The sequence below is a fragment of the Canis lupus genome, chromosome 36 (assembly GCF_048164855.1).
Source record: "Canis lupus baileyi chromosome 36, mCanLup2.hap1, whole genome shotgun sequence".
Classification (NCBI taxonomy): domain Eukaryota; kingdom Metazoa; phylum Chordata; class Mammalia; order Carnivora; family Canidae; genus Canis; species Canis lupus.
The window spans coordinates 23418904-23437405 of record NC_132873.1 but is presented as its reverse complement, the minus strand read 5'-3'; the positions used below and the strand labels follow the sequence as shown (position 1 = coordinate 23437405).

Genomic DNA, 18502 nt, shown 5'->3' with positions numbered 1-18502 from the left:
TTTGTAGGGAGAGATGACTTATATTTTTGTGCTATTGTAATTGAATTCTTGAACCTCCTTCTTGGGGGGTTTTCATGTTTCTGATCCTTTTTGTCATGGTTACCTGATTATTTTTTTGCTTCTTTGGGGTCACAATAGGATCACAATAATACTTTCAGAAACTTGGGGGGCTATTATTATGTTAGGAAGGTAGACATTTTAAATGTTAAATCATATCACTTGTTCAGTAAACATTTATGAGACAAACAACTGCTAAGAACTAGAGATACTAAGATAAATGAAAACATTTTCTGAATGTTTATTTTCTCAAAACGCCTTTTTCAATTGTTACTTCCTAGAAGATGTATAGTGAGTACTATATAAAAATAAAATGGAAATAGAGATTGGAGGTTGTTTGCTAGGATGGGCAAACATACCTTTTTGATCTACATGAAAAACATAGGCGTGATGTTGAGAATGGAGTTAAGGAAAGAGATTGGACATTGTATCCTAAAGAGTGCTCTAAGAGTAATATTTTCAGTAATATTTCTTTTAGGTGTACTTTAAAAAAATCATTTTTGTAATAGAAGTCGCAAAACATGCTTATGTTCTCAGCATAGAGAGCTAATTAGGAGTATTGGGGAAAATATAAGCAAAACAGGATAGAATTTTTATCGGGTGAGCATTTACTTGTTTGAAAACCTGGCTTTTGGGCTTCATGTTTTGGACAATCAGCATAGTAGTCCTTTTCAGTGATTATTTCACAGGAAGTAGTATTTGCAGCTTTTGCTCTCTTGAGAATGCAACTGTAATACTCTCACATGATGTTGAGAGCAATGAAGGTAGGGAAAGGAAGGCTCTTTTCACCTTTGCTCCAGAGTCTATCACTGGGTCTTCCTTGGCCTAGTAGAGACAGAGGGGAAACAGAGAAGAACCTAGTGCCCAGCAATGATGCAGTGCGTCCAGACTATTCCTGCCTGGTGGTGGGGGGTAGGGGGTGGGAGGTGGAATTTCACTTTCTGGCAAGGACCCAAGGAGATTTGTGAGCCTTCCTATGAATTGCTTTCTTTTCCCAACTTCTGAAAGAATATCTTCATTCAGGCCAAGAGAAATGATGCAAATGTCACACATCTTTCTATTCTGCAGGCTCCACGATGAGTGAAATGTGGTAAAGCTGCTGGTTTTCTAGTTGGAGGGAACATTTTAGGTTATCTGCTCAGTAAACAGGATAAGGAGAGGACAACAAGCAAATTAGAAGGACTATTTAAAAACCTAGTCGGTAGGGAGGTGGGGGATTTGTGTCTCTTGCATAAGTTGTGCCTGATTTGAAATCTTACTACACAACCAAAGCGGCTCTGTGGCTGGCCGCAGTGTTAGGTGGAGATCTTTTAATCCCCACACAGATCAGCATCTCTCTAAAATAAATCACTTGACTTTTTTCTGCCTAAGTTTGCAGGGGATGCCTTAGAAGACTAACTCTCAGATTTGAAATGTCTGTGGACTGCTTCTCTCTCTACTTGACAATTTTGAATTTTACTTAGCTGAGCTGGTCTTTTTTAGTTTTCTCAGAGGAAATGAATTATATTTTGCTACTGAAGTGCAAATATAATCATTGTTATTTTTTTGTCTTGTGGAGTATATTTTGACTGAAATAAGTAGATAATGTACTGTTTTCAAAGTGCCAACCATAGTGGTTTTTTTAACATTAAGTAATTCATGTATTGTTCTTTCTAGGCAATTATAATTTTTTTAAGCCACTCAGTAATTTACTAAGTACATACATTTTCAGCACTATGCAAGGAACTGGGGCATACAAAAGAAATCTGAGGCACAATTCATATCGTCAGGTAGGTTATACTATTTGTAGAGAAATGAAACAAAGCCAGAGGAAACAACATTAAATGTTTAACTGTGTAGTACTCTCTATAGGAACCACGTGAAATAAAAAATGAATATAGATGAACAAATGAATGAATTGAAAAAGTGTTCATTCAAGGAAGAAATCACTTCTTCCTTGACGCAATGTGGACTCAATGTGTCATAGAGTAGATGGGATATGAGCAGAACCGCAACTGATGAATAGGATTTGACAGGTAGGGAGAAGTGGAGGAAAAGATGTTCCAGGTAACGAGAGCAAAAGTCAGAAGATGGAGGTGAGCATGGCATGGTATATGTTTGGGGCAATGAGACTGGCTCAGTCTCAGGATGACTAGAGGACAAGATTGTATGTAGGAGGAATAAAAAAATAGTGTCTCCCCTTATTTCTTGATGAACCTGAATTTTATGTCTACCCCCAAGCAATGAAACATGATTGCTCTAATCCACTCAAGACAACTCTATTCCTTACTTTCCCATCCTCCTTTGCAGATAGGAAAGCTCTGTGACCTTATTCTGGCCAAGCTGAAGAATGCTGATGGTATTTCTGGAAATGTTTTTGCTCTCTTGGTAAAATGTTGGAACTCTCTTTTCCCCTCTTCCTATACCTGAATGAAGATGCAGAGCCTAGAGTCATGCAGCAACTCTGGGTACTGTGAGGAAGGGGCTAAGATATTGCCTCTGACACTGCTGAACTACTATAGCCTTACTAACAGTTCTCTACTTCTGGACTTCCTGTTATGTGAGGAAAACCAATGTCTGTTTATATAAAACCCTCTAAGTCATGGGTTTTTAAAATTATTTGCAGTGTTTTACTATTACTTTAAGAAGGTTAATCTGTAATAGTGTGTAAGGTGAATTGGAAGGGGGTAAGAACTGAGGTTGTTATCATAGCACTATGGGTCTTAGGTAGAGAGGTTTTGGATAAGACTCATGGAAAGGGGAGTAGGAAAGAGGCAGACATCTCAGAGAAGAAGCAAAAAGATTCAGCACAGATTCAATGAAGGAGATAAGAAGCCACATAACTTTGAAGTTTCTAAACAGGAAGATAAGTGGGATGGCCATATAGCTTTAGGGATAGGCAAATGATGATAAAGATAAATTCTCTTTTAAGGCATGTTGAGTTTTAGATAATGATGGAACATCCAAGTAGAAGTGTTCTATAACTATTTAGAAATAGAGCATTTGAATTCAGGTGAGTCTGTAGAGTGCCTGTGACCTTGGGCATGGACAGAGACAAAAGCATTAAATGATGCCTCCAATTGTGAGTTGAGAGGAAGAAAAGTTAGCTGTATAAAAATGGAGACAGAGAGAGGAGATAACACAGGGTTAGAAGATTGAACAGGGTGCAGTGTCATCATAGCAAAGGGTACTTAGTGGGCACCAATGAATGCATATTGCAGAGATGAATGAAGTTGCCATCAGTATCCAATGCCCTAGAGAAGTCAAGGAAGATGAGGTCTGAGGAGAGAAGTGAATCTAGTGAAAGTAAGACAACGATTTTGAAGATTTCCTAAAGAGGAGTTTCTAAAGACTTGAGAACCATATATCAACTGCATAGTTCTGCAAAGAATATGGGGAAGGAAGAGACTAGAAGCTGAAGGTAGTAGAAAAAGATCATCTATGAAGGATTTGGGAATTGAGAAGGGCTGGTACTTGCAGGGGTAGAAGCCTTAGCAAAAGATGATTTTAAAAGGAGTGAAAACCAAGAGGGAAGAAGTTAGTGGAAAGGTCCAAACACACAGCAAAGGTAAGGGCCATAGTTGGTACTGGAGAGAGATTTTAGTTTCAGGGAGGTTCACACTCTCTTCTGAAGTTGGAGGCAAGGACAACAAGGGATCTGTGGAAACTAGTAAATGGAAACAAATACACTTGGGTGTATCTGTCTCCACAGGGTTGATGAAGTCAGGTCTTAGGAGCTGGGCTGGTGCAGGAACAAAGTGGTGGGAGGTCCTGGGAGAGGCCAAGTCTGGAGCACCTATTATGAGGACCTGTGTTAAAGAGGCATTCGTGCAAAGATCGATAGGCCTAACCTAAGTGAGATGGCAACAGTCTGGCAAGGGCAAGGCTGCATCATTTTGGGTCTCTGTCTGCCTCAAGCAAGACCATAGCAGAGAACTGGGAGCCCAGGAAGAGGTCCAGCATCCGGTGAGGGAGTAGTGAAGAGGAGGGAATCGAGGGAATCCAGAACGGTGTTTCTGGGGAAGGAGGACAGTGAGAACTCTAGTGTGTCAGGAAGAGGATCTCCAGAGGACAGAGAACAGATCTGAGGGGGAAGTGGCCGAGTAAGGGGGTGGCCTGAGAAGAGTAAATGCAGATCTCAGACTGGGAGCAGGACCTTGAAATGGTGAGACCCAGGCATTGCCTTTTAGTAGTTGGACACTCGTTACACTGGTAACGCCTGTGATTTTTTTACAAGTAGAGATTTAATTCTTCCTCTAATTTTTTTTTTGAGAAAACGCTTAAGCAAAATTATATGGCATTTATTAAAAAATATACCAGTGTACTACTGACTTAGAAATACAGTTTGTGCTGAGTGTAAGTTAGGCACAAATCTATGGGCTTTATGTCACTTTGGTGAGACTTCCCAAATATGAAAAAAAAGTTATCTATGTTCTAATTCTGGCAATATTTTACCCATCCACATACTCAATGGTACTCCTGCTGGACTCAGCCTTGGATTTCCAACAGTGTTTGTTGAGAAACCTGCCATCCATTCACAGCAGCTTCTACTAATCTCTGTGAAGCACTATTTTGAAATGTCTTAAAAAAAAGAAGTATTCTACTTTAATAAAATGGCAGATGGTGTGTTGCATGATTTCCTAACCGGTGTTACTTCTACACTGTAATTGAACTATATAAAGAACTTTGCTCTCAACTCAGGAGGAATCCTGTGAAACTTGAGTTTTTGTTAACTTATAAAAGGATCACTTCTGTATGTTGGGATTGATTTTCATATATGTGTTTTATAGCATTAGTTTTATTATACAGAAACTGCACATAAATCATAAGAGATCAAAGTGATAGATACAAACTGTGAGGGCTATTGTAGGTCTTTATATTCTTATTTTCTTCTGATTTTTAAAAGTGCAGCATTATCATGGTAGAAAAATTTTAAAATAGAGAAAAGGCAAAAGGAAGTAAAAATTGCTCCAACTTCTGGGAGGTAACCACTATTAGCTTATTTTTCAGGGGTGGGAGGTTGCACCATTCCCCCACCCCCACCCCCCAGCTCTGAAACTGGGATTGTATGAAACATAATTTTGTTTCCTACTCCAGGAGGCCAATTCACTTCTATTTTAGTTTCATTTTCTGAAAACTCTCAGGTCAGCGAGAAAAGGTGTTAGAAGGAAGTAGCATGCAACAGAAGAGTTAGCAGAAGGCATAATTTCTGTGGGAGATAGAGAGGCTGACTAATTTGTGACCTCCACTAATTTTCTACTCAGAAAAATGTGGTTGCAGTGTGTAAAGTCTTCATTGCCCCTAATCTTTAGAAGATAATGATTTAACCCTATTATGATTCACACTGTATTCTTTTCAGAATTAACTCTAAGTATAGAAAAAAAATCTTAGTTTTCTACTTCAATTATAATTATTTACTTACAGCTCAAAATGGATGAATTAATTCTGGGTGATAAGTCCTTCTTTGTTGTCAGGTTATTTTCCTTTTAATATTATATGTAGCTTTTGTATTATGTTTTCTAATGGAAATCAAATGTTCATTAGAGTGAATCAACTAACTATTCAAGTCAGGTTTGCTTTAATTTTCCAGTGTTTATTTGGTTTTATTTAATATTATAGTTTTATGAGGGTTATAAATCATAGGAATATAGAGAATATGAAACATACTGCATTCCTTTAGACAGAAAGTTAAACTGTAATTTGGATATACTATCCTAATTTTACTACATAGGATATTTTTACTGTTACTTTAACTGTGGAAATATTTGGTGTGTCAGTTCATCTTGCTTTATAGAATTTTCATTTTGAAGTGGACATTGAAAAGGAATAGTTTGCATTAATTTATATTTAATATAAGCACTTGAGAAGTAACCAAAAGTAGGAGAGAAGGGAGATGGAAATGCATTCTGGAGTAATGAAATTATAATTACCAGAAATCTTTGGTCAACCAAAGATTCAAATGTTAATCTTTAATAAATAGACATTAAAAAAAAGACATTTATATAGGAATTGATTTCTTTGGACTCAGATGAAACATAAACACAATTGAAAGATGTTAATTATAGTACATAATCACCTATTTGAGTTTAGCTATTATTATTTCTGTAATAAAAAACCCAGGAATAAGGTGGGATACAAGGGAGCACAAAAATCTTGGACGTGAGCCCTACTAGGGGACAAATGTATCACTTAATTTCCCAGAGATCTTCATCAAGGTGTATATATCTTATCATTTTCAATTTCAATTTAGTGACCAGTCCAAAATTTCTTGTTGGGTTGACTTTGAATTACAGGAGTGACTGGTGGAGTGTTAGTATATCATTTGTCTCTTTTGGTGCTGTCATAGTTTAAGTTTGAGATCAGCAAACTATGGCCTGCAGGCCTAGTCCAGCCTGCCTTTTGTTTTTGTAAATAAAGTTTAATTGGAACACAGCCACACTCATTTGTTTATGTATTATTCATACTGCAATGGCAGAGTTAAGTAGTTTCAACAAAATCTATAAGGACCACAAAGCTGGAAATATTGACTATCTAGTATTTTACTGAAAATGTTTGCCAGCTCCTAGTTTTTTTTTTTTTTTTTTTTTAAGATTTTATTTATTTATTCATGAGAGACACACGGAGAGAGAGGCCGAGACACAGGCAGAGGGAGAAGCAGGCCCCATGCAGGGAGCCCGACATGAGACTCCATCCCAGGGCTCAGGATCACGCCCTGGGCTGAAGGCGGCGCTAAACCACTGAGCCACTGGGGCTGCCCACCAACTCCTAGTTTAAGTCAAACTTTTCCGTTCTGGTATTCTTCATACCTGATATCATACTATTGTTTACAAGTCAATATGGACTAAATTACCAAGATGCTAAGGAAAATCAGAAAAGAAGCAAAAAGCCTATTGCCTGCCTTGGAGAACTTTTCAGACAAGACACATAAGAAATAACCAGAGAAAAATATGACACTTTATAATCAAGGGCTAAATTGTGTAACAGTAGCAAAAAACCCCCTCCTACATTCTACAGCCTAAATATATGTGCATTGAAAGTCATTTCAATCTGGATCGATCAGAGCCAGAGTTCTCAAAATTATGTGAGCACGCTAATATATGAGGGCATTTTTTGACTTCATGACTTAGAAATGGGAGCACTAACTTTTTGCCACACAGTTATATGGTTGGATGTAGGTTAATCAGAGTTCTAAAAGAGTCTGCAGCTTTTCTAGAAATTGCAGGGTCTGGAAGGATGACGTACGAATCTTCAGTATAGGCTAGGACAGAGGTATTTACTCCAGGATAGTTCTGTGATCAGTGTTGAGAGATGCTCTCACGAGGGGCAGAACATAATGTTTACAAGGATCTAGGTAGAGGGTCACCTGGGTGGCTCAGTGGTTGAGCGTCTGCCTTCAGCTTGGGTCATGATCCTGGGGTCCTGGGATGGAGTCCCCATAAGAGTTCCCCGCAGGGAGCCTGCTTCTCCCTTTGCCTGTGTCTCTGCCTCTCTTTCTCTGTGTGTCTCTCATGAATAAATAAATAAAATCTTTTTTTTTTTAAAAGACATAGGTACAAAGGCTCAGGATCAAAATACAGCAGGTTTGCATCTTCAAGGTTTAAATGGAGCTGAGAGAAATAACCTGACACACAAATAAACCTAAGTTGGGGCACCAGAAGTGATTATAAATTGGTGTGAACTTACATAGTCGCATGAGCAACACAAGATGATATATTTATAATTTGTTTCATTTATTTTTAGTTTTGTACTTTGACTCTCTTGCACTGTAATAAAGTAGGTCCCAGTTTTAAACAGTGAAGCATTTCTGTTCAATACTGAAATGGCTATTACAGGAGGTTAAAGTCAGAGAGAAAGATACCCACTCACCTTGTATAACTCCTCCATGGGAATGTTAGCAGATTGAGAACTTTCTGTGGTAGAACCATTTTGTCACACTATGCCAAATATAAAATGCCATAAAAATAAAAAAGAAAGGAGAGATCAAGCTAGGAAAAATGTGATGGAAAATATTGGGTTGATCTGTTTTGGAGAAAAGTATGAATTTGGTTTGAGAGAGAAATAGGACGATAACTCTGGGATTTGAATGAGCATGGCTTGTGTGGAAGAAGAGCTTGGATGGGGTGAATGGTTTATGCCTTGAGTTAGACTAGTGGAGTAGCAAGAAGGCTGGGAAGAGGTGGGGTGGGTGGTAGATCATACAGGAACTAAGGTGCCATTTTGCTCAGCCCGGTTTCTGTGATTCCACTGTAATATGGGGTTGAGTGTTTAATGCTCAGAAGCATCACTTGAAGTCTAGCAAGAAGGTCAAGTGGTGTGAGCAGGTCTATCTGGTTTGGGGATCACTGGGATTGTTTTGTTGGCCCCGGGTTGTAACTGATGGCAAATCACATTCCTACAGAGGAGGAACATCAGTGACTAAACTACGACAGCATAAACTCTCAGGTAGCTCCTGTAGCTCCTGGTCCTCTGCTCTAAACTTTTTCCAGAAGAATATAGAATGTAAATAATAAATAAATAAAATTGCTTCCTGCTTTTATTTCACTGTAGATGTCGTTGGGAATCTCTCCTTTTGAGAGCAATCATAGAGGAAAAGAAAACAAAACAAAGATAGGACCCTTTCCCTCATTTTCTCAAGTGGACTTTGCTGATGAGTGTTGCCTTTTTAATGAGGAGCAAGCTTTTCAAAGTAGTTTAACCATAAATTCTCCTAACGGGGAGGGGTGCTGTCCAGCATCCCAGGGCATGGCGGTGGAGTTGGCTGAGGCTACAGAAGCAGCAGGTGCTTACTGGTCCAGAAATGCCCCGCTCATTAGGCCTGCTGTAAATCACAGCATCTTTCACGCCTTTTGAGTGAAACTTGGCACCTCCAGTTTACTACTCTGTGGTGGTCACACCGTCCCTGACTGCAAAAATATTAATAGATGGCACTTTCCACTGAACAATGAAATTGGGCATGCCCGTGTCAGTAATGATGGATTGGGAGCCTGAAAGATTCTGCAGAGAGGAGAGAAAGAGGACGCCAAGGAAGCTGTCTTTTTGTAAGTAAAGACCGGTAAATAGAAAGAGTTGATGGGCTCATCTATCACCCACAGTGTCACTGTATCCTGGAAGAACGTGTATGAAAGCCTGGGTTTCAAGGGCTGGTTAGGGAGGGCAAGGATTGAGGTTTGTGACTTGTAAGTTGGCCTCCCGTCGTGTTAAGTCTGATGTGGAAAAGGTTCTGGCTCCCAATGGCCTGGTTGAGCTGTGGAAATAACTCCCGCTTAATATCCCGGGCCTCTGTCTGCCAATGCTTGTTTGTTTTCCTTCCTTTTTCTTCATGGTTGTTATTGTATGTAGACAATGGTAGATGAGATTTGAGACTTAGGGAAAGAGACCTTATGAAAAAAAAAAAAGAAAGAAAGAAGAAAAGAAAGAAAGAAAGAAAGAAAGAAAGAAAGAAAGAGAAAGAAAGAAAGAAAGAAAGAAAAAGAAAGAGAGAAAAAGAAAGAGAGAGAGAAAGAAAGAAAGAAAGAAAGAAAGAAAGAAAGAAAGAAAGAAAGAAAAAGTAACTCTTTTGAGGTCCAATAGCATGACTAATACTAAAGACCCTTTCTCCCTCCTGCATCCCTGGGAGGTGGTGGGTTGTGGGGAGTAAATGGCAAAGAAGAACAAGAAAAGGAAAGGAAATGTGTTTTCTATGTGACTGTATAAAATTAAGATCTAATAAAGGTATCATTTTGGGAACCTTTGGAGTGATAAAAAGAAGAGAATAAAACACTTAATAGAACTCTTTCTGTTTAAAGCTGAATTTATATTTATTTATTTAGATAGTTATCTATTTATTTGCCACCATTATTGGATATGCCTTATTCCTATTATGCCTATGGGCTGTTTTACAAGCAAGGAGAAAAGGGCCACTTAAACTATTGCATTAAAACTGAATTTTAAAAGATTGTTTTGTCTGATGTGTGCCATGAGAAGAAATGTAAGTCTCAAAGCATTCCTTTGATTTCAGTGGTGGTATTTAAGACTTATATATGCCTGGGATGCCTGGGTAGCTCAGCGGTTGAGTGTCTGCCTTTGGCCCAGGGCATGATCCTAGAGTCCTGGGATCGAGTCCCACATCGGGCTCCCTGCATGGAGCCTGCTTCTCCCTCTGCCTGTGTCTTTGCCTCTCTCTGTGTGTCTCTCATGAATAAATAAATAAAATTCTTAAAAAAAAAAGACTTACATATACCAAATATTATTCACCTGCCCAGTTTGACTGCTATGAAATGATCTGGAACTAAAAGTTCTTCTCTTTATCTTTTTCCCCTAAAGAGCCTGTCTTCTTAAACCATTTTGCTCTCATTCACCTCTTCTTCCCTAATTCTTCCTTTATTTTCTGTCATATGCTAACAACATCTGGAAACTCTCTCTTAAGAGGTTCCTATGATCCTAGATTATGCAGTTTGTTACCCAGTCAACACCTTTGTGAGCTATTTTTGATTTTCTGAAATTGGTTTTCTTCAAATAGTTCTATATGAAAGCACTACACAATATAATTATTTGAAGGGGGAAGTTTTAACATGGTACAACCACAATGCACAGTGGAAATTAAGCTGAATGAGTGCTATATCTTTCAAGTTCAAATTGCTAGATTTTTCTGGCTTGAACACAAAATGAAATAAAATTGAAGGATCAGGGATGACAAGAAAACTACGAGGAGAACAAAGTCATTGGGAAGGGCACTGAAATATGGATAACAAGAGGAACAGAGTGGTCTTCACATTGATGGAAAGGAAAGGCATTCCATGTATAATATGGAAATCTTATACATACAGCAGATTTTTAAAATATTTTAAGTTTTGCAATAATTTTATTTTTTATTTTATTTTGTGTTTTTTTTGCAATAATTGTAGATGAATAGAAAACTTGCAAAGATAGTATAGATAGTTGTATACCCTTTACCCAGCCTTCCCTGATGTTAACATCTTAACATTTGTATTTTTAATGGTTATGATAGACATGAGTCTATGGTTTATTGATGTCATTATTTTCTTATATTATTAGGAAAAAATTAGAAATACTGAATTTTCTACTCAAAACTTCATATTTTTGTTTATGCTTTAAGACTGAATAATAGCTTCTGGGGCTCCTGAGGCTCACGGGGGTGGTCTGTGAGACTTTGGGAGGGAGAATTATCTTTTTCACTCCATGACAAATCTACCCCAGGCTTTCCACAAGAGTGAAGTGGGTGAGCTTTGTTTTAGGCCCCTCATCCCTCTGTTTTATACCTCTTCCTTTTGTTAATGGTAGAGCTCTTCCTCAGTTCCATAGTTTAACAGAGGCTCTCTGGATCCTTCGAAGGCTCAGCGGTTTAGCGCCTACCTTCCGCCCAGGGCATGATCCTGGGGTCCCGGGATCAAATCCCACATCGGGCTCCCTGCATGGAGCCTGTTTCTCCCTCTGCCTGTGTCTCTGCCTCTCTCTCTCTCTCTCTCATGAATAAATAAAATCTTTAAGAAAAAAAGTTAAAAAAAAAAAAAACAGGCTCAACATCTCTTCTTTCTCCATTGTCAAAATCTGCGCTTAGGAAGGACTCCCAACTGCATTCATATCAAGACAAATTAACAAAATAAAACAAAACACAATAAAATGTGGTAACAGCTTAAAGAGACTATCCTTCCTCAGGGTTATTTACATCTTAGCAGGAATGCCAAGTTTTATGCCCAAGCTTCCCAAATTTCTGTATGTTGCCATGACATCAAGTACTTGAAAGTTGCTTCTACTGGAACATTTTTTTGGGGAAAATTTCATTTTTATATTAAAATGCACATGAGGGATGCCTGGGTGGCTCAGTGGTTGAGTGTTTGCTTTTGGCTCAGGGGATGATCCCAGAGTACCCCGGATCGAGTCCCACATCAGGCTCCCCACAGGGAGTCCGCTTTTCCCTCTGCCTGTGTCTCTGCCTCTCTGTGTCTCTCATGAATAAATAAATAAAATCTTTAAAAAAATTTTAAAAATGCACATGAAATTATGGTAGAGTATAGTAGACTGCATAATTCATGCAGTTTTTAAAGTAAAATTTGTCTTCAAGTGGGACTCTGGTAGCTTCTAAGAGTGTATAGACCCTAGAGGTAATTCACTCTGCCTTGAATTAACTCTATTGGGTTGAAAAGAAAAATTGAAAAAGCTACTGCCTTATACTAACTGATCTAAACTTTGGAAGGGAAATTTAGCACCAACCAGTACAGGTTCCCCAGGCTCTTATAATTCATCTTTCCTTTTGATGAACATTTGAAGAAGATATACACATACTCGGAGTCTGATTAACCCTCTCTTACTGGATATCCTTGAATGTGTATATTTCTGCATTTGATAAACATTTTTAGACAAACAAACAGATGAAAAGTTGGAGTATTATTTTGCAGTATGAGGCCTTTCATGTGTCTCCTGAAATCCCACCCTGGAAGCGCTCACTTATTCCAGGAAAACCAAGCACTACTAATCAATCCCTCTGGGCCTTGGCCTGCAGGGGAGAAGGGATTGGCCAGTGCACAAAATGACTTATGGTGTTGGGGGCCTCTCAGTAAGATGCAGTACCTCACTCTTCATTCCTAGCATGGGGAAGATGGGTACCTTGAGATGACAGTTGTAGTGTCTATTTATTATTTAGAAGTAATCAAATAGTGTATCCCATTTTATGGTATGCATGTTATAGCTGGAGAACAGCCAGGAAGAGAAGGCAGCAAAAAAAGGATGGGGAAGAAAAAGGAGTTTAGTGTTGGAGAGATCAAGGCTCAAAACTTGGCCATACCTTTGGACCCCAGGTGTGGTGGCACTTATCTTCATTCATTTCCACACTATGGAAAATGAAGAGTATGTCATCCGCTCATGAGCTGGTGGTCTTGGCCTCTTTGTTATCAGAGTTATTCCTTATTTTCCATTCCTCTACTCTTCATAGCAGAAACTTCGTTCCCTGCAGGCTGATTTCTCAGCTCAGATTCCAGCCAGGGGGAGGCACTGGTGAGAGATGAGGGTGTTGCATCTGTGTTTGCCTCATAGCTCCAGCTTCTGCAGGACAGGCGCATTGTGTTTCTAGCTTCTTCCATGACTTTGGCCCTTGGTGCTGGGAGCACGACTTCCTGCTTTTGTCTTTCCAGCCAGGAGTTTGCTAATTTCTCCCTGGGTTGCCTCCTTGTTCACTCTTGGCTTCTCAGTTCTGGCATTTGTGTATCCAGTTCTTTGTATTAAATTCCCTCTTCGGAAACTTTTAATGCTTTCTATTTACCTCATTAGATGGACCCTTACTGATACAGCCAGTTGCAGCAATCTCTGAGCTGAGGGGAGCTTGGGCTGGTCGTGATAGCAATAGAAGGCAAGGAGAGATGTGCCAAAGGGGGAAGGACAAAGCAGTGACCGACTGGCTAAGAGAGGTGAAGTTCAGGAGAAATCAGGCAGTTCAGGTAATGGTGACTGCCACTGATGGAGCTAGGCCATTGGAGAGGGAGCTCCTTGTGGATCGAAGCTATGGGTTTGGTATAGAGCACATTAGAGAAGAAACTTCATTGTGTCACCATCTCTGCACTCTGCCTGTCGCCCGTAACGGGGCTGCAGCTGCAGGAGGATTATATGGACTTGTCTTTCTCTTTTGGGAAAGAGTAAAGGGAGAAGTTGAGAGGGAAGAGAGAACTGTTTGTGGCCCAAAAGGGAATGCCCTCTGGCATCTTGCTGAGCCTAGACTGTAGCTCTCCACCATCAGGACTCCAGGCCCACCCCTGTAAGCTTTTCAGGGAGTAGAGCAGGAGGTTGGGTGCTCAGAACCCATTTTCTGCTGGTGGGGCAGCAGTTCTTCCCCAAAGGGACCTGAGATGAGCAGGCTTTTCCTCTTGCCAGTGCAGCATTTGCAAGAGGAGTACTGTGGGAGGAGATAAAAATTGACTTCCAAATGGCCTGCGGAAATCAGGAGACATTTTTGGGACCAGCTTTTAGGTCCAAACGCAACAATCTAAACAACAGATACTTGAGTTGTGATTTCCCTGTGGGTTAAGATAGTTCATAGTGGGGACAGTCAGCATTGCTGCAGCAGGCTGGAATCCACTTCCTCACTGTGCTAGGGCATTATGGAAAAGGATCTCTGAGGAAGAGAACTGAGTTCGCATCTTCACGAACAATGTCTAGATATATTAAGAAATGACCTCAGATAAAAAAAAAACAAACATAAAATCATTCTGGCAAATCAGAAAGAGCACATTACGTGGCATTCATGATGTGTTTTATATGTGCATGGGGAAGAAAAGGGTCTAATAAATGAAGACAAACAGGAAGCCTTTCCCAAATTCTCTTCCCAGATACTTTTCAGTCACGTTGCCCAGGTCGAAGGTTCTGGGAAGAAACAGCTAGTACTCTGACCTGCCTTTTGCAAATATAACGTTTCCTGTTTTGTAGGAACTTGGGGCTGAAAAATGCATAAACCAATTGATTTAAACTCAAACTCACAATAGGCACAAACCTCAAGAACTACTGGTTGAAACTTGTGTGTGTGTGTGTGTGTGTGTGAGAGAGAGAGATAGAGAGAGGGAAAGAGAGACAGAGAGGGGGATAGGGATTCCAGATGTCCTTGGACTATCACATTATATCTAAATTTCAGGTAATCTTCAATTAATTGAATAATTGATTTAATTAAATATTAAATGCATCAGTATTTTATATTTTCCCAAACTAACCTTTTATTGTCTATGGTCTTTTTTAAAATTCTGAGTGAATTCTGGTTTGGCTGAAGAGAACCATTTATGTTATGTCCTTTAGAATATGATGAGGTGAAGCATGGCTCTCCTTGGATTGATGTTCACATTAATAAAGCCTTTTATTCACAACAACTTAACATAAAATTAAAATCAACTGCTGACCTCAGGGAGTAAGAAGATTTTTTTTCTGATAAGGATTGTAGAGCCACCTTTACATTTCTTCCTTTCCTTTTTAATAAATGATGAAAGCTGCGGTGTTGTCCTCAAATCACATTTATTTATAGTGATAAGGATGAAGCTAATCCCTGTTTCATCACTCTGATCAGCAGTCACACAAACACAATGGAACCTGACATGCTGGCAGCCTCTGCTTGTTACAGCTTTCCAACCAACCTCCAAGCTCATGGCTGGAAGTCAAATGGGGTAGGCTGGTTCCAAGTAAGAAAGAAAAATAATTGGCTTTGGAGATAAAAGGATTATTAAAATTTCTGTATGAAATTTCTACCACCTCTGGGTTTCCGATGGAATGGGAGTTATACTAGGATGCTTCGGTTTCAATTTTGAAATTAAAAGCAATCAAAGAAATGGAGAAAATTATTACGGGCAACAACAACTACTTCAATAACGCTTCCTTGTCTTCATGCTGTTTACCCCATTATTAATGACCTACTAATTAAAAAACAAAATAACTAGAAAAAATCTAGTAACAAAGTTTTTCATCAGGTAAGTTTATTGGCTAAACAATTTATTCCTACTCTTACGATATCAAGCTGTTTCCCCACCCAAAGGGGACTGGTGAGTTGTTTTAAATTGCTGTAGACATCAGGGGAAAAGCATAATGCCTTGTTTGAAACATCAGTGAGGACAAAGGCAACTTTTCTGGCCATCTGGTCTTTAGAAACAAACACTCTGCAGTCCAACAGACTCAAGCTGAACTGTTCAATGATCTCTTCTTTGATCTACGCTTGAATGTCAAGTCATCTTTGCCATGTGATCTTGGGCAGGTTGCTTCATCTTGCTAAGCCTCAGTTTCTCCATCTGCAAAACAGGGATAATGAAACTACTGTGAAGACCTATCTCGAGGGAAAAATAAGGAAATGCAAGTGAAGAGCTTCCATAATAGGGAGCCTTGCACATAGTAAGATTCAAACCATAGTAGTTGTTTTTGTTTGTTTTTAAAAATTAATACTATTTGCTTTTGTGACTATTAGCATTTGACAGTCTGCTTATTGTGTTACTAAAGTTTGCCTTTGTAGAGCCATCCCTGCGTGATGGTTGAGATCTGACAGATTGGATAGAATTGTGGAAGTGTTGGGGGTTGCTGACTTTCATTTGGACCCTTGGGTATCACATTGGGCACCTCTCTAGCTTTAGCAGCAATGGCAAAAAATAAATTCCATTTCAATCAATGCTACTCACAATCCTTGATTTGGGCTTTTTGAATAAAAATAGGATTTTATGCTTGAGGATATAACACCCTTAGAGCTGCTGAGTGAGACTGCACCTGGCTTGTGTGGGTGCTGTGGTGAAAATCCTGGGGGGCTTTGCCTTTCATTATATTTTTAATAAAACTTAGCAAGCAGCAGAATTAAACTTGTGAATCATCTTAACAACTACTTTTCTTAATGGAGATGAGCCTCTTTATCTTGTAGTAGTTAATACTTTGTGGTTCTAAGTTAGGATCCTGGATGTGATTGTATTCCTCTCAAATATTATTAAGAACTCATCTTACAATGGAAAGGCTTGTAACAGGAGCAGTCAGGGGAACAAGGCATTCCAGGCTTTTGGTGGCATTGAGTTGAAGGAAGGGATGAGCTGGTTGGGATGTGGGCTAGGATGTGGTCCCTAGTGTGGGTTCAGGTAGAGAGGAAACTGTCCCTTTTTTACTGTGTACTAGAGCTTTGCCTATATTTTTTCTTGTAGTCTTCCCAGTGCTCTTTGAGGCAGGTATTATCATGCCCATTTCATAAGCTCAGAAAGATGATTTGTCCAGGATCACATAATGAAAAGCAGTATTAAAAAGGAAAATACCAGTTTTGGTTACACAGCATATTCTGTGAAAACCTATGAAGGTGTATATTTGTAATTTGTGTACTTTTTTGCATATATGCCACATATGTTTCAATAAAAAGTTACTTATTGAAACAAATAGGTTTGCCTGGCTCAAATTCTCTGCTCTTTTCTCTCTATTGTGCTGTTTCCAAAGAAGCATATGATGGATGGAACCCCAAGGAATTTCCTCCATCAGTTACAGCTGGTTGTAGCCAGAAATAGTGCTGGCCTTATTAACTAGAACTGGCCTTGAAAGATTTGGATATTTCCAAGGAAAGATACACTCGGAGGAGGGCAGTTTCCTAAAACTGAGGCTGCATATATGTTAGACTTAGAATGTTGAATGATGCTCTTGAAAATGCACCGAGCTTGTTGTAGAGTCGTTCATAATAGTGAGAAATGAGGGGGAAAAAAGTCCGTGAAATTTCCATCAAACAGGAATTCAATAAATAAATACTATGTGGTCTTAAAAACCGCTTATTTTGAATGATGCTTATGGTGTGTGTTGGAGTGAAAAATAGTTATGAAACATTCATATATATTAGGATGGCCTTTTTGTAACTTTTTTGTTCGTGTGTGTGTGTGTGTGTGTATATATATATATATATATATATATATATAAAAATAAGTGTCTGGAAAGTTGTTTGCTAAAATACCAATAGTAGTATCTCTGCATTTTGTATTATTTGTCAAATTTTACTTTCCTTTTTATATCTTTCTATATTGTTTTTCTACAATTCTATAAACAGAAAATTTGTTTTAATTTTTAATAAAATAATACTTTAAGCAAAGACTGCATCTGAATTAAGCATATCCCTTCTCAAGTTGTCTACTGTGAAGGAGGAAACACTCAGTTTACTATATGAGTTCTGACACATTAAAACAATATTATATTGCCTTATAATCAAACCAGAGAAGAGCATTTCTAGGAGTAAAAAGAGCCATTTTGTAAGATCAAACACATGCAATTACCAGACTGCTTGGATTGTTTAAGCTTTTAAAAATATAAAAAATAATAAACTATTTTAATTATATTTTATATAAACAGGATGTTTTACCTCCGTCTACCAGAAATTATGAAAAATAGTTGTTTTACCTACTAAATATATGTCTTCTATGGCTCAGTTTTAAAAATTCTCCATTCTCTTTAGATTTTAGTGCAATGGTCAAAACAGGATTGCTTTGTTTTGTTTTATCCCATTTTATTTCATTCTAGTGACTTTCTTCCTTCAATTAGGCCATCTAAAGACAAAATTGAAATCATAAAGATTACATATTCATGCAAAAAAAAATAATAGAGTAAGATAGGACTTTCGTTTTTGTCTTTTTCTTAAAAAGTTTCAAGAAACTAGCACAAGAGAACCCTAAGTACATGTCCCTATGACTGTCCTTAAATATATGGAAGATCATTACCTATAAACCCCAACACAAACTGAGATCTGGCCCAGTTCAGATAATTACTACCCTCTGAACGATTAGCAGTCTTGACAACATTCTCTCCTTTTGGTTAAGTAGGGCCCTCAATCTGGAATCTCTCACACTTATCTGAATTTATTGATCAGAAACCAACTCAAGCCTTTTGGGCTACAGCAAGCTCTCTCTTTTGAACACATATAACTATGAAAGTGCAACATGACCTTAAAAAATTCTGTTTGCAAATTGATATGTGTGAAAAGACTTAGAATGTGTAAAAAAAAAAGAAA

At 38.6% G+C, this 18502-nt stretch overlaps 1 protein-coding gene and 1 long non-coding RNA gene across 2 annotated transcripts in view; one reads left to right on the top strand and one right to left on the bottom strand.

The window, feature by feature from the left end:
- The window catches only part of PLCL1 (phospholipase C like 1 (inactive)), a 328672-nt gene that overhangs the window by 206929 nt on the left and 103241 nt on the right, over positions 1 to 18502 (top strand). The gene's annotated exons all lie outside the window — the stretch shown is intronic.
- LOC140625575 (uncharacterized) overlaps positions 15460 to 18502 on the bottom strand; it is a 48535-nt gene continuing 45492 nt past the window's right edge. Inside the window, exons 3-4 of the long non-coding RNA XR_012024921.1 lie at positions 17896 to 18041; positions 15460 to 15785 (exon numbers count right to left, since the gene is read on the bottom strand). This is a non-coding gene — a long non-coding RNA (uncharacterized lncRNA). The remainder of the gene's footprint in view (positions 15786 to 17895; positions 18042 to 18502) is intronic.